This window comes from Quercus robur, chromosome 11 (genome assembly GCF_932294415.1).
Source record: "Quercus robur chromosome 11, dhQueRobu3.1, whole genome shotgun sequence".
In the NCBI taxonomy this organism is placed as follows: Eukaryota; Viridiplantae; Streptophyta; class Magnoliopsida; order Fagales; family Fagaceae; genus Quercus; species Quercus robur.
Genome location: NC_065544.1, coordinates 22,275,595 through 22,291,652, shown reverse-complemented (window position 1 = coordinate 22,291,652; position 16,058 = coordinate 22,275,595). Strand labels below are relative to the sequence as shown.

The 16,058-nt window shown below is 32.1% G+C and overlaps 1 long non-coding RNA gene and 1 pseudogene across 1 annotated transcript; both read right to left on the bottom strand.

Annotated features, from left to right (window-relative positions):
- Nucleotides 1-212: 212 nt before the first annotated feature.
- Nucleotides 213-1,470, bottom strand: LOC126707253 (uncharacterized). The gene is made up of 2 exons (XR_007648875.1): nt 1,151-1,470; nt 213-427 (listed from the first exon to the last, which is right to left on the bottom strand). It is a non-coding gene; the product is annotated as an uncharacterized LOC126707253 (long non-coding RNA).
- A 4,123-nt stretch (nt 1,471-5,593) lies between these two features.
- On the bottom strand, nt 5,594-7,560 carry LOC126707164 (7-deoxyloganetin glucosyltransferase-like; annotated as a pseudogene).
- Between the last annotated feature and the right edge of the window lie 8,498 nt (nt 7,561-16,058).

The following is a 16,058-nucleotide window of genomic DNA, read 5'->3' as shown; positions in this document are numbered from 1 at the left end:
CCTTTGATGCAATATAATCGCAATCATGTTGAAATAGTCTTTGAAGGCTAGAGTTACAAAATAAAACTTGAACATAATTAAATCAACGGCTAAACTCGTATTCACCACCAACACCATTGCAATTTTTGTGCATAGGTGAATCTAAATGTTCAAAAGTTCTACACATTCATTTTGTCACATTTTTAACCCATGGTACTAACAAAAACAAAAAATACCAGACATAGAATTTCATAAATTTAAAAAATCACAAAAAAAAAAAATACATATAGAATTTCATAGACTTGATAGAGTGTGTTATCATTCAAATTAATGCATATAGGTTGAAACAAAGACACATTTTTAAACCCAACCAATATTTCTTGTGATTTGTGACAACTGTGTAACAACAACCTGCCATTTGTCAATATTTATCTATAAGTTGATTTGGCTGAAAATATAAAACCATAATATTAGTTAGAATGCCACAAAGATGTAATATTAGCCCAACAAAGATGTAATGGTTTATGGGATATTAGCACTATGATTTAAGTCATTGGTGTTTCAAATACAATCTGATAGTAAAAACATAAAGTAAACTTAGAACAAACAATTATCAATAGAAATCTACCAAGAAAGCCACTAAATATGGTCTTTTTTTTTTTTTTTTAGTGAGTAACTAAAATATAATATAGGTTCTGCTAATGACAAAATTCCTTGTAATCCTTAAAATATCATTTGTTGGAGTAATATCAAGACACATAAATACTTCTAGGACTTATAAATGTGATTCAAACTCAGGATGATTTTTGCAATTTCTATGACACCTATAACAACTATTATTTTGTCTACCCTTTAATTTTTCATCTTCTTTTTCTTTCTTTGACTTTCCCATATTTGTTTTTTTTTTTTTTTTTTTTCATCATCTTTTGATTTTCGCAATTTTTGACTTTATTAATAATCAAAGAAATGGAATTTGTGACCTAGGAATAAAATTATATAACCAATTGCTACACAAAAATGAAACTAGCAACGTCATCTTTATCTAACACATATATTAGGTAACTTTAATGCAATGCTTTATTATGTTAATAATGAAAATCTATACAATGCTAACAAAAGAATTATAAAAAAGACAAAGAAAAAGATAGAGATAATTTAGTAGAAAACAAACCCGAAAGAGAAAGGACTTAAAGCAATATCACAATCAGAGTAAATCTTTTCCTTTCACTTGTGGCTCAATTGACCTGAAATTTCATGGAATCAAATAGCTAAACATAGTGATAAGTTACTGAATTTCATGCTCTTTCTAAGGATGACACCATCATTGCCCAACATTTTCATTAATCTTTGACCTATATCATAGTCAGAGTTAGTCTCTCTCTCCCACCCTCTAATTTCATAGTGATTACAAAATTAAGAAAACAATTATAATATATGAAGTACATTACTAATTGCATAAAAACAAAAGGAAAATATAAAACAAACTAATACAAGCCCGAAGGAGAAAGAAGAAACGGAACAAATTGGCAGATTTTTAAGTGGGGAGTTTTCCTACATGTTGCAATGGCCTTAATTGCAAAGAAAGGTTTAAGCCCCCCTATCATTGGCCTTCTTAACCAAAATTCTCAAAAAAGAAACAGTACTCAAGGCAGTTTCATATTCTTAAACACTTCTACCTTTTGCACAACTTTGATTTTTTTTTTTTTTTTTTTTTTTTTTTTTTTTTTGGTTGAGCTACCAACCATGGTGCTCAAAAACTTTCAAAAACTACAACATGGCCATACAAATGAACTGCAAGCAGTAGGAAGGGGTAATCACAAATTTTAAAATAGTTAATTTTTTAAGGACCATGCTATCAATAACTTATCAAGGAAAACTCATAGCAAAATGAATTGCATGGTTAACATTGGGAATAAGGCCAAAATCTAACTCTAACATTGGTCCCATAGGCCATGAATTCAATCATGTAGGCCATACTTTGTAACTATTAAATCAACACATATAGCTAATTACGTACATACTTTCAGATCAATCCTCATGCCCCAATTATACAAATATAAATAACCATATATCTTAGGCAACAAGCTTAAGTGGACCTCGAGGCAGCTTGTACAAAACTTGAACATAAGTCCATTATTAGGACCTAACAGTTGCATCCACTGCAGAAATGCCTATGTTGGATAAGTTTGATTGGATCAATTTCAAGCTTAGTTTTTCTTCCAATTAAACACTAACAATCTATTATTAATCCAATAAGTAAGCATTTCATGCACATACTAATTTGATTTCAAAAAAAGTTGTAGAGAATTACTACAATAAGTAAACCATTTAGCAAAATATTCTACATAGTATAATCTTTTCAAGGCAGGCATTTTATCAAACACACATCATGCATTATTGTTGCAATCGCTGCTGCATATAATCTTATCAAAGAACTACCTACAAATACATTCAACTCAAAACCCAGCAACTAAATCCTTTGGTAGACTAAGTTCTCACCATCAAAAACTTTCAAGGATAAAAGTAATAAGGCACGAGAAAATGAAAACCAACCATCTCCGTTGCTTTCGCCAGACAAATGATAATTAAAAAAATTACAAAATAAAACAATGGTTACAAACTTACAAAGCTGAACTATTTTGGTTTTATTTTATTTTAAAATTATAGATAAATCTGAACTATTTGGGTTAAAGAAAAAGAATATGACAAGTATTAGAATAACATGTTATTATCGACATCATGTGTGATAATTTTAATTTGCAATCAGTTTTACATATATTAAAAGTTATAATTTACAATAGGTTCCAAAAATGTAAGAAATTTCAAGGAATTAAATCAATTTATATACTCAAATAGATTCATATTCTTCTTCTTATTAAAAGAAAAAAAAAAAAAAGGATTCATATTCTTAGCTATCTTACGTGACTATGGTCATACTATATCCCCGTGACTAAGTATCAAATTAAAATGAAACTAGTTTCGTGCCATTGTATATCTCCTATTAGCTAGGTCTAGAAACACAATAGGCTTTTAATGCCCAAAATAAAACTAGTTTTGATACTAATGTATAGTCCTCATTGGCTGGGTATTAGAGTATAGTAAGATAGTTCAAAATCATATATATTAAATCATAGTTCAAACAAAAGTATATATCTCTTTCAAATATTATATACACTTGAGCCTAGTTTGTAAAATATAGAGTTTATGAATAACCAAGTAATTCAAATACATTTATGATGTTTATTCTTTACTTTAAGTCAATATAGCTAAAACATGAAATAAATTTTGTAATAAAAAACAAAGGAATTATTTAATAGCTAAAATAAGGTTGCTTATGCAAAATATAACTAGCTAGGAGAAAGGTTAGCTCTATTGGCAAGCTAGAATGATACGAATGCTTCTCTCTAAACCTTCTTCGTAAGATCCACAAGTCCCACCTAAATCGATTATATGATGACCCAAAAGCATCAGTCCATTTAATTGACAATATTACCTAGCAATTAAGTAACAAATGTAGTTTCAAGTGTGTAACAAATGTAGTTTCAAGTGTGTAACTAAAAATATCTAATGCACTAAACGGTTGCTACTAGAATAGGTTTTGGCCATGAACCTACGGAAGGAAGTATACAGTTCTCACTCATAAAATGCCATGAATAATTTACACCCATGGTCCCAAACAACTATTATCAATTATGGTGTAAGGATTCCCTAACTACTAGAAGATCCGGTCTTTCAAAAGAACCCAACAATAAAAGGATCTCTACTTAGTTACATTTTTTTTTTCAAGAAATAAAACTAAAAGTGAAAAAAAAACCCTCTTGTAGTAATTGGATTTCATTGAAAAAGGAATTTCTTGGGTTCTTACCTCATGAAAGTTTTCCGTCGTCTTCTTCTTCTTGAAATCCTTGAAGAGTCTCCTCCTTTGAATATGTGGGTAATAGTGTAATGTGCTTAAGTGACAAGTCTAATAACGGCTAGGTTGTTACAATTTTTTTTTTTTTTTAAGAAATATATAAATAGCGGTAAATTCGAAACGGTACACTGGTATCAATCGGTATCGAAATATTTCGTTCTCCAGTCCAAACCGAAATAGCCTTTGGTACGAAATTGTCTTCAATCCATACTCGATTATCTTCTTGAGTTAATAGAGCTTATTTGTTCTTGTAGACGGCCTCTTGAACTTGGGGGTTTTAAGGAGACATTTTCAATTTTAGGGGAGCTAGCTATGAAATTTTTATATTATACAATATCAATATGATAATTACATTGAGAAATTTGATGGGGGGATGCATACTTTCCTAGTGAAGTGGAGCCAATTTGAAAAGGCTAAGTTGTTTAGAGTAAGTAGGGTTAGGCTAGCTCTTCAAAAGACACATTCTTAGAACAATATGACTATGATTGGAGTTCATTTTTCTTTAAAAATACTAATTACACTTTCGGACATGTACTGAGTTAGTTACTAAAGGTCGCTATTTGATTGGCCAAAGCATAACAAATTACTCTAATTGATAAAGCTAAAGTGCTTACAATTAACTACTCTAACAATTAATTAAGAGCATTAGCATTAGGTTTATCCAAAAACAAAAAAACAAAAAAAGAGCATTAGCATTAGCCTCTCCAAATTAGTTTTTCAGCCAAAATATATAGCTAAAGCCTCCCATAACTCTTGTGCATTAATCTCACTATTTGGTCCTAAAAAGTTACAAATGTAGTGTCCTCAATACTATTGTTGAGACACTATTAATTGCCAAACCAATTTTCTCAAATTTTATATTTGTTCCTCTCTCTCTCATCTCCCTCCATTAGACCAAAACTCTAGATCTTGCTTGTGCCGCTGTTTTTGAAATGTTTCTCACTCTTTATTTTGATATGATTTATAGGTTGTGATCTAGTTGGTGGGTGACGGAGGGTGTGTGGGTTTAGTTGGTGGGTGATGACGGAGATGGGGTGATTTGGGTTTTTGGCAAGGTGTTGAATCTGTGAGATGATAGGTTTTTGTCGGGTTGCTTTGTCAACGATGGTAGATGTAGTAAATTAATTTCTTATTAAAGATAGGCAACTGTCACAATGACGACTTATGACTTGCATTTGTAACCACATGTTAAATCTTTGAAACATCAATCACATTCACTTGATCTAACTTCTTTGGAAAAAAAAATAATAAAAAAATATTTCATTTCTTTTTGTCAAAATTCATTCTTTAGGATGCAACACAAATTATTTTTTGCACCAAGGTTGAGGCTACATGAATATGTAACTAAATATGTAGTTGTACTGAATAGAACATTAATTTAACCAAATTAAATAAATTTTAGGAATTTATTAAAGATTTTATATGAATATTTAAGAGTAAAAAAATACAATTACCATCCCTGAGGTTTGGATTAATTCCAATAAGGTTCAAGACTTTTCAAAACTAACTAAATTAGTTCCTAGACCCAGCTTGATCTTTAAATGGTTACTAATGTTCATAGTAATTGAGGATCAAGTTGGCTAAATTTGAAAAGTATTGAACTTAGCTGGCATTAGTGCAAACATCAAGAGTGTTAACTATATTTTATCATATTTAAAAATATTTTATATATCAAATGAGACTGGGAGCGCAATTGCAGTAAATCTAGAAAGTCTTCTTTGTTTGATTTAAACATTTCTAGCTAAAAGAACTTCAGCAATCAATTTGTCCACATTTTGGTACAAAGAACCACCACGCGTGGTAGCATCCTCTGCCTTTGTCTTCCACTCCATTATCTTATTCTTCATTTCTATACCTTTTTCACCGTCCATCAACTCTCTGACAAGCTTCTCCACTTCATCTCTTTGAACATTATTATCTATCTCCATCCCAATTCCCCACTCAACACAACAGTATCGACAGTTTGTCTGTTGCTCAGCAAAGAAGGGCCCACTATGAGTTAAAAAAACCCCCAATTGATGGATGCTTTAGGATTTCTTCTTGAGGACACCAACTTGCTAACATGCCCCTATCTTTAGTTTTGGTAACAAATTCAAAAGGAACAATAACTGAATCACCTCCAACAAGATCGGGCCTTATAATCCACAAGAAGGGGTTTTCACTTTTTGCTAGCCCCCAAGCAAACTCAATGAGTTGCTGGGGTGTCATGATAGTTATACTACCATAATTTACATACACTACGGATTTGGGCTCTTTTGAATTTAGCCATTCCACACACCCGAGTTCTTCTTTCCATAGATTTGAACCTATTGATTTCAAGTTATCGTCCTTAATCTGATCTTCAAGCAACACAAGTGGTCCAATGGTGTATATACGAGAAAGCATGGAGGATAAAACATTCACCATGTCCTGTTCAAAGAGGTCGAATGTGTTCAAAATGATAGCTGTAGCTCTTGGAGATCTCTCAGATTCACGGATAAGGAAATTAAGCATGATGTCATTCTCATCTATGGTTTTAATAAAACTTGAAAGATCCTTAAGAAGAATATTTTTTATCCTAGGAATCCAATCTATTTCAGTTTCCAAGTATCCATTTGTTAGATAGCTGGCATCCGTAAATCACATGGGATTGACCATTCATGTGAATATCATACTCCAATTAAAATACTTAGAACTGGCATACAAATTTTCAAATTAAAAAAAAAAAAAAAAAAAAAAAAAAAAAAAAAACCTTTATAATTTGATAGACATATGCTGTAATTGGCATAGAGAAAATGTTATTGTTGATCTCCCATCCCATGTACATCTCTTTAGTATGTTTGAACTTTTTTTTGAAATCTTAGTATGTTTGATTTTAAATTAAACCTAACATGTACAGTAATTAAATGAGAGATTAATAATGTAGACGAGAGAGGGATGTGTACACATTAAATAACAATGTCTATGTAAGTATATATGATGATGCAAATTTAGGAGGTTATCCCTATTTAAATCTTTCAATTTCCTTTTATTTTTATTCATACGTAAGATACGTGTTATTTAAAAAAAAAAAAATCAGTAATCATCCAAATCCATATAAACACATAAAATAAGGCTAAAAAGATACGTGTTATACCTATTAAAGCTTAAAAGAATTTTAAAAATTAAAATGGTAGTGGATATTTCCCACAAAATTATACCTTTGAGGGGTATCAAACCTCGTTCAACTAGATGACGGTAATGCATATAGCTCAAGAAGCCACAAGCGCTAGGTGTCCAGAAAAGAACACATGGAATTCTGAACTTGTCAGCAGGACATACAACCATCTGCAATAAGAGTGGTAACAGGAGGCACATTCGAAGACGAAGTGTCGTTGAGTTTGGTAATGAGGTTGCAAAGTGGGACTAGGCAAGTTTTTGGGATGGATTTAGCAAGAGAGGGAATGTGTTGACTGACATCTGCGTCTGAGTGTGGGAGTCCATCGGGAATAGTTTCAAAGTTAAAGCCAGAGAAGCCATCAAAGGAGTTGGGACCTCTAGACCTGAGTAGGCGTTTGTGGTTGTACTCTCTGTTAACAAAACTTACATGAAAAATATGAGGTTTAACATCCGCGCTAATGGAAACCATCTCTCTTTTTCTCTCTGTATCTAAAATACACACTGAGGATGGGACAGTTTTTGGAGAAATTTGGGTAAGTCCAGGCCTTTATATAGGACAAAGTGCCGAACATAACAAAGCTTTTACTCTCTTTTTTATTGTCATAAAGAGATAATATCAAGTCAATAACCTGCCCTATACGTAAACTCAGAACGGGAAAGAAAGAGATAATTGTTATAAAAAATTTTAAAAAAAAAAGAGAGAAAGAAAGAAATAATGTATTATCATATAATTATTTTTTATATAAAATAAAAGAAAATGTCACATTGACAAAATCCCATTAATAACCTATACTATTCATAATTTACCTATCAATTGAAAAAATATATTATCACATTCGATTTTTTTATATAAAATAATAGAAAGTTTCACATTTAGACAAGTCTATTACAATAATATTTAATATCCTATATTCATTATTTTACACTAGCATGTAACCCGTGCTACCGCACGGGAATGGATATATTATTAATCATGAGTTTATTCATGTTTAAAATGCTTAATTAAGTCTAAATTCAGATTATTAAGCAGAAAATTTCATTAACAAAACTTAGCAGTATGTTTTTATAATACTCCCAAAGTATTCAATAATTTTTCTTCTTTTATGGCACCAAAAAGAAAAGAATCATTAAAATTTTCTCATTAAATTAGAGCAATGTTAAATGATTCAAATTTTATGGGATGAAAATGAGAGGGTAGATGAAATCTTAAAAAGTGATTTTTTTTTTTTTTTTTGTTTTTATATTCAATGAAATGTAATGACAAATTTTTGATAATCACAAGGATAAGGTTTATCACACTTTGAATTTTCCACAATCAATAAGCATTCGTTTTTGCAAGCCATGAAGGGAATCATAATTGTAAAACTTTTGCCAAGCTTAACAAACAATTAATTAAAAAATAGAATATTGCATCTTTTTATTTAAGTGATGCTACAATGAGGGAAAAAAATAAAATAAAAGAGAATTAAAGTAGCCTATGCACCAACTTAAACATTTCAAGGTCGATTGAGCATCTTTTGCATGTAACAACAAATTCTTCATAACCGTAAGGATAATGTTCATCTCGATCCAATGTCCCATTCCAATTTTGTGGCATGCTTGAAAGTTTGAAATTTTATACAGTGTGGTTCCTGCAGCAAGTAGTCGAAGCATTTTTCGGCATTTTAGAATCCAATGCTTCCCATGTTCATCATTTAAAATTTCCAAAAGGTTATCAACGCCTTCAGGATTTGACTCACAAAGTAGCATGATTCCATGAATATAAGTTGCAATAAAATTTTCACATGGAAGAGTTTTTTCAATTAATTTTTTTCTTCATTCAAAAAGTATTTGTTGGAGGACTAATTTGTTTTCCGTTAACTTCTTGAAGCGTTTGCAACTAATTAAGAAAAAGGGAAAATTAAATTAATAGACTGCATAATTAAACAAAGTGAAATAAATAAGTAGACACAAATTGAAAAAATAGTTTTTTATACCTTAACTTAATGTTTCCCAGGAGTGTTGCCGAATCTTTGCCCACTTTCGAAAGGATTTCAACCAATATGTCATTAGGAAGTTTTTTTAAAGTATTCAATTTTTTTTTTTTTTTTGAAATAGTGTTATAACATTTGATTTACTATTTGTAAGAAAATGATTTTTTTAAGGTTCATAGTATCATATTTAATAACAATACATAATAATAATGTGTTTTAGAATTTTGAAATGATTATACATGAATTTGATGGTGAAGTGGTTAAATTCATATAGAATTTTGTATTGCAATTGGTTCTTACACTACAAAACGCGGGGGCCTTGGGCCGCGTTTTTTAAGCCGCGGCCATAGAAAACGCGGCCCAAGGTGCGGCTAAAGCCCCGTTTTCAAAAATGCGGCCCAAGGCGAACCTTAAGGTCGCGTTTTATACGCGGGGCCATAGACAGGTTCTGAGGCCGCATTTTTTTGAGATAAAAACGCGGCCTAAGGACCTCCGCATTTTATTTTTTCTGAAACTTTTTTTTTTTTTTTTTTTTTGGTCTTCTTTTACTGTGGCCGCATTTTTAAAATGCGGCCCAAGGTTGAGCCTAAAGCCCCGTTTTAAAAAACACGGCTTCACAAAACCTTAAGGTCGCGTTTTGTACGCTGGGCCATAGACAGGTTCTGAGGCCGCGTTTTTTTAGATAAAAACGCGGCCTAGGGACTGGTCCTGAAGCCGCGCGTTGAAAACGCGGCTCTAATTCTGTTCTGAGGCCGCGTTTTCTTGAGCTAGAAACGCGGCCTAAGGACTTGTTCTGAAGCCGCGTGTTAAAAACGCGGCTCTAGTTCTGGATGGGGCCACGTTTTTGAAACGGGGCTTCAGACTTCCCCTAAAGCCGCATTTTAAAAATGCGGCTTTAGGGGAAGTATAAATACCAATGAGAAACTCTCCAACCCATCTACTCTCCAACCCATCAGATTTCAAGCGCTCCATCCGATCTACGCTCCATCCGATCTACGATCTGACCCCTCATCACCTCCATCCGATCTGACCCCTCATACGCTCCATCCGATCTACTCTCCATACGCTCCATCCGATCTGACCCCTCATCACCTCCGTCCGATCTGACCCCTCATCACCCTCCATCCCCGGTCGATGAAATCACCACCGTGTCCGATCGATCCGAGGTCGCAGATCCAATCTTAGAGAGACTCAAAACCCTCAAATTAGTATGTCTTTTCTTCCCTTTGTTTTTAGGGGTTTTGTATTTAATAATTTTATTGGTTGTTCTCTTCTTCTTATTATTTTTCCTAAGTTGTTTTCGATGCGTAATTTGTAGACAACACCAATATTGACGTCACCACCGGCTGAGAGTAGCTTATCTGACATACTGGTGAGGAAACCTTCGTCTTCTTCGTCTCCAGGTGGGCTTCCTGTCGAATTATATAGCTAAATAAATAAGCTCTCTTTATATTCTTCACTGATCTGACCCCTCATCACCCTCCATCTCCAACCCCTCATCACTAATTATTGAATTAGTGAGAGGATGATTATATGCTAATGACACTACATTTGCTAACTTTAAGAGTAATTTGTGTATTAATTTACTAAAAATGGAAAATAAAAGACTAAGTAATTTGTTTTAATGGATATTAACTAGTTCATAGTAATTTGTGATATAATATTATCTGTTTGCTTTTCTGTAGTTGCTGCCTTTTCAAATTTTCTTTTTGATCTTGGAGTTTATTTTAAGTATATTTTAAAGGTGAATTCTACAGTGTAAAGTATTACTCATTCAGAGACATAATGGTTTTTTTACCTTACCTTTATATGTTTTCCATTTTTGTCTTTGCGTGAATACCTTGCATTTCATGTGTTAGACATAAGAAAATTATCCTGGGTCTAGAATTTTTCCCATTAATTAAGTATTTCCTTCCTATTATATATTATTCCAATCATATATTTTCATGCTTGGGACTGAACAGTACACATTGCACCAGTTCTCTTTCCTGTTTGGTTTGTTTGGTTCATTATGAACTAGAAGTAAATGTGGATATCATAATGACGATGCTGCTTTAGACTTTAGCATGATAAGTAGTTGTGATGTCACCATCGTTTGTTGCCAATGAAAGAGCATTAGATGCATGTCCTTTTCAAACCACATTACTGCTTGTGGCATTTCTGCATTGTGTGGACAAACTTGCAATTGCATGCATTCATGAACGCGCATGATGTACCTGCTTCCGCTGTTATCCTTGTATGGATATGTTTTCAGCTTTGAATTTCAATAGACCCTTATCCAACCTTGTTATCTGTTTTTATCATATTGCAACTTAGTGTCACAGGTTTTGTCTAGATTTTTTGCAGGAATAGATGCAGAATTCTTTAGTCACTGCTTAGATTCGTTGATGACTTATAATGCACTACTTTAGTGCTTGCATAATACTTTTTGTTATTAAACTAATCGGAGAAATTCATTCTGCCTTATGCTCGATTTGCTATTTGTTTATCTTTGTCTCCCTCAGTGTATGCCTTACCGTATGAACTATACATTGTATTGAGTATCTTTACAATTGTTTATTAATTCTTTTTTATCTTGATGTTTTTTTAATTTTACACCTTTTTCATATATAATTTAGCCATAATGTCATTTTGTGCTTACCAGGATGGTTGTTGTCGGATGTTTATTTGGCTTCTGATGATACTTTATTCCTTGAGATGCTATGGTGTGTTGCTTGAGATTCTATGGGTGTATGTGACTGAAACCTTTTGGCTGTGATCCAGCATACAAATGTTGTCTAATCTGGATTAAACAAAGGTGTCCATATTCAATGCTTGCTTGGATTTCTTTTCACCTCACATGCTGTCCGCTTTTGATGTCTGAAAATTGAATTATAATAACAAGGATTTTGTCATGTGGATTGCATTATATCTCAGCAATGCTTATAATGTTATTGGACTAGATTTGTGGCATTCAATGCTTGCTTGGAATTTCTGTTTTAATTAAGAATAGGCCCTACCTTTCTTGCTTTATTAGACGCAGTGCACACCTATGTCCATGCATGTTTATTTTAAGATTATTGGATAGTTGCATGTAGGATAACTCCGAAAAACATATATTCTCTTCCTAATACAGAAATACACACAATTTGACAAAATTTAAAGTTTTACAAGAAAGATGCATTAGCAAGCTTTATTCTTCTTAGTCTATCATTCCTACCTTGACTAGTCTGTTCAGATCCATAGCCGATCCCAAATTTTGCTACTAAGGCTTGTTGTTGTTTGTAAAATTCCATGCTGGCAGTAGGTTTGAGTAACAAAACAATCTCCAACACCACCCCCCCCCCCCCCCCCCCCCTCCTCTCTTGTGAATGAGGAAAATAAAGGGCATTGAGGAATTATCTAATATAGCCTGTCAATGGTTCTTAATTTTTGGGTGTGTCCCTAGTTCCCCAAAGTAGTGCAGGTACGATACCCATTCATAGATCTTAACTAAAAAAAACTTTTTTTATTTCATGCATCTTCATGAACTCATTAGGTTGTTGTATAGTCAATTTTAAATCTGAACTTTGTTGAGGAGTGACTTGTTGCATTTAATCTAACTTTTACGACTGTAAGAAAGAGGGAAGTTTAAAGTGTTTTGCTGAATTTTGATCATATGATAGTTAATCCTAATAAACAGTGAGAATTTATTGTACTTTCCAACTCCACCTCCAATTGAGAGCATGACCTTAAGTCCAAATTTTTGGCAAAACTTTATATCTTCACTAAGAAAGGTGCACCCATTGGATGCTGGGTTGCAATGACCATTAAGGTTGATTTCTGGGGTTTGGCCATTGCCAAATACGTTTAGGAAGGCTAAGTTTACATAGGCATATATTCCAGTGCCACAGGTAGTTGATAGGTTTCCCTCACTGACATTTAGACCCCAGTAGGTGGCGATGCTACCAGCATGAGAGGTTTTGATTAGGGTCATAAGGAATAAGAGGGAAAAGACTAAAGGAGTAAGTTGAAGATTTCTAGCCATTTTCGCTTGTCCCAATCTAAAATCTTGTGTCTCATGTGCTTTCATAAGACAATAAGAGGCTCCATTTATAGAATTCAAATTTCAGAGTTAAGTTTGGAAACGTGACCAATCGTTTCAGTTTTAATACAAAACTTAGTCAAATAGGGTTGTATACTGTCTCAGTTAAAAGTTGTAGGTTTGTTGACACCTTCTGACGTTTTCAACATAAACCTGTTGAATTATCAAATAATAAAAAATAATAAAAACAAATAAATAAATGATCTAGGATCCATCGCTACATTGAACCTACAAAAGGACACATGTATAAGCAATTTTTTTTTTCCTGATATTTTAATTTGCTTTAGTTTAATTTAAGTTTATATTTGTGAAGTTCATTTCTAGAAACTTGAATTCTGACCTTTATTCCTTTCCCCCACATTCCAAAAGTATTCATACTTGTGGAATGATCATAATACCAAAGGAGCGCATTGAAAATTTCTCAATTTTTTTGAAAGCGTAAATTTTGGGCTTTTAGACTTAAATCATGGATAATTATTAGGAAATTAAGAGTAAATTATTTCCTCAGCCTGAATTATATATAGTTCTAATATATATATATATATATATATAACCAAAACCTCTAAAATTACTACAATTTTCTACGTCACCACTATTTTCTTTTTCTTTTTATTTTAGATTTTATTTTAAGTTTTCTATCTTATATATTTATTATTTCTCTTTATTTTAAGTAAAACTCTATTAGATATATGTTTCAAGAGCTTGAAAATTCTACTTCAACTAAAATTCTATAACAAAATTTTCAACAAATATAAACTCCTACCAAGGTTGAAACCCTTAATACTCACTCAAATTTTCAGCATTATTTAAATAAAAAAAACAAAAATTCTAATTTTATATTTGTAACACCATCTTTACTATTTATTTTGAAGAACCTGAGTCCAAATTTTTGAAAACTCAACACACGGTGAAAACCTTAAGCGTCAATTGCTGCCTTCCTTCTCTCTCACTCCAATCCAATCTCTTATCTACCCAAAAAACCCAAACGTAACTATTCAGCTTTCAAATAGTTGAAATTAGAACAATATTTAAATTAGAACATTTTAACATTTGATCTAAAAGTTTTCCGTGTATCACACGGATTAGCGACTAGTTAATTAAAATTTCCTTATTACTAAATTATTACGTAATATTGGTTGGGACAAGAGCTTTGTTGGTTTGTTGGCACCTTCTACATTTTCAACATGATGCTTAGGGATCAAATCTCCTCTCCTAATTATTGAATTATCAAAAAAAAAAAAAAAAAAAAGGGTCCAAGATCCATTTTTGTGCCATAATTTAGGGGAGGCTCCTTTGATCAAGCTTAGGTTAAACTAATAATGCATATCTCTACAAGTTCTTTGTAGGTTTGTTGACACCTTATGACGTTTTCAACAAGCTTAGGGATCAAATCTTCTCTCTTAACTATTAAATTATAAAAAATAAATGAATAAATAAAAAACAAATAAATAAATGGTCCAAGATCCACCACTGCATTGACCCTACAAAGGGACACATGTATACGAATTTTTTTTTGACTGATATAGAACTCTATTTTAGTTTAATCTAAGTGAATGTGTGTGAAACTTCTTTCTGGAGACTTGAACTCCGACCTTTGTCTCCCCCCCCCCCCCCCTAATACCCAACAAGTATTTATATTTATGGAGTGAATCACGCCAAGGAAGCGTAGTGGTAATTTCTTAATTTTTTGAAGGCATAAACTTTGGGCTTTTAGACTTAAATCATGGATTATTATTTAAGAATAAAAAAAGGATATTAATGCCACAGCTTGAATTATATATAGTTGAAGTTAATTAAAATTTATTGATTGCTACATTATTACATAGCATTGGTTCGAGACAAGAGCTTTGTAAGTTTGTTGGCACGTTCTAACATATTCAACATGATGCTTAGGGTTCAAATATCTTCTCTTTTTACTATTGAATTATCAAAAAAAAAAAAAAAAAAAAGGTCCAAATCCACCATTGCATTGACCCTACAAAAGGATACAACATTTATAAGCTTTTTTTTTTTATATAGAATTTTATTCTAATTTAATCTAAGTGTATGTTTGTGAAACCCATTTATAAACACTTGAACCTTGGTCTCTGTCCCTCCCCCTTACTCATACCCCACAAACATTTATATTTGTAAGATCCAATCAAGAGTTAGTCTTTTTATTTTTTTATTTTTTTTAAATCTCTTTAAAAAAATTATTTTCAAGCGCTTTCTCAATATTTTTTTAAAAGGACCCAAAATTATCTTTGATCATGCCATCCATTTTTTTTTTTTCATTTGTATTCGATAGATACTTCCCTTTTTTTCCTTTTGTTGCATTGTATGTAACGTAGTTGTGGTCCTTTATTCTATTATCATTCTTTTTTTTCTTTTCTTTTTTTGATGAGTTCTATTATCATTCTTTGTTGCATACTTAAATAAATGTATAAATAAAAATTAAGTTCGTGCACAAGGCATGTAGTTTAATTCAATTTTTGCGCCATAATTCGTGGGGAGGCTCCTTCAATCAAGCTTAGGTTAAACTAATAATGCATATCTCGGCCGTACGCAACCCCAAAACCTCATCAGCCTATTTAAAAAAAAAAAAAAAAAAAAAACCCCAAAGCCTTATCACAATCAACCAAATTATTTCATCCTTATCAATTTGCTTTCTTGGATATGTTATCTTGTACTAAATTTATCTACAATTTTGACCTAACATGATATTACCCAATGTGAGGCCGGAATAATTCAATTAAAATATAACTATATTTTTAGATAAATATACATTTTTTTTTTTGAAAGGGAAGATAAATATACATGTTAAAATATAACATTATTAGTTAAATTGAGCCTACATGTTCACAAATTTTTTTATAAATATATTATTATGTTTAGGTTTGACTTGTTTAATAGTTGAGTTGAGTCTAAACCTGGACTTGATATTGAGTTGCTTGCTAGACAGGTAAACATAAACAAGCTTCATCTTAATCAAAGTCGAGTTATTCTTAAACAA